We start from the raw sequence: 912 nt of genomic DNA, 5'->3' as shown, positions 1-912 counted from the left end.
AAATTCGGGTGATTCTTCCATCCAGGGTTGTAGGTGTTTGAAAATGGGTTACCTTGGGCGTAATTCACTTGGTCGGTGTTCAGGTCGTTCAAAAGGTTACATTCCGCTGATTCGTGTCCTTTAGATCCACAAAGTTCACACTCTATGTGGACTACCGCCGCGGTGTTAGTGTTTGTAGAAATATGTTCGACCTTAAGGGCTAAAGCGTCCATTTTCGCCTGCATCATGTCCATAGAGCTTATCTCATGTATTCCACCTTGGGTCTCCTTTTTCTCTACTGATGCTCGTTCAGTTCCCCATTGGTAATGGTTTTGGGCCATATCCTCAATTAGGTCACAAGCTTCAGGGTAAGGTTTGTTCATCAACGCGCCACCAACGGCAGCGTCGATGCTCATCTTTGTGTTATAATAGAGTCCATTATAGAAGGTATGAATGATCAACCATTGTTCTAGGCCATGGTGTGGACAGACTCTTAATAGCTCTCTGTATCTCTCCTAAGCTTCAAAAAGTGATTCTCCTTGGTTTTGAGTAAATCTAGTTATTTGGTTTCGAAGAACAGTAGTCTTACTAGGGGGAAAATATCTAGCAAGGAATACTCTTCTAAGGTCTTCTCAGGTAGTTATTGAGTTAGCTGGAAGTGAATCCAACCATGAACGTGCTCTATCTATGAGGGAGAAACGAAATAATCTTAAACGAATCGTAATAGGTGAAGCGCCGTTGGATTTAAAGGTGCCGGTCAGTTGGACAAAGACTTTTAAATGTTGATTTGGGTTCTCAGTAGCGAGACCCGTGAATTGGTTATGTTGCACTAATTGTAGTAAAGATGGTTTTAGTTCAAAATTGTTGGCAGGAATGAGGGGGTTTACTATACTAGAACTAGGGTCCTCGTCAGAGGGTTGGGACAATTCCTTA

General features: G+C 42.4%; 1 non-coding gene across 1 annotated transcript; it reads left to right on the top strand.

Moving 5' to 3' along the window:
* The first annotated feature begins 450 nt into the window (after positions 1 to 450).
* LOC127098966 (small nucleolar RNA R71) lies at positions 451 to 557 on the top strand. Its single transcript, XR_007793646.1, has one exon. It is a non-coding gene; the product is annotated as a small nucleolar RNA R71 (small nucleolar RNA).
* Positions 558 to 912: the final 355 nt, after the last annotated feature.

The sequence above is a fragment of the Lathyrus oleraceus genome, chromosome 6, assembly GCF_024323335.1.
Source record: "Lathyrus oleraceus cultivar Zhongwan6 chromosome 6, CAAS_Psat_ZW6_1.0, whole genome shotgun sequence".
In the NCBI taxonomy this organism is placed as follows: Eukaryota; Viridiplantae; Streptophyta; class Magnoliopsida; order Fabales; family Fabaceae; genus Lathyrus; species Lathyrus oleraceus.
The sequence above is the reverse complement of the archived record's forward strand: the minus strand, read 5'-3'. Positions and strand labels throughout refer to the sequence as shown.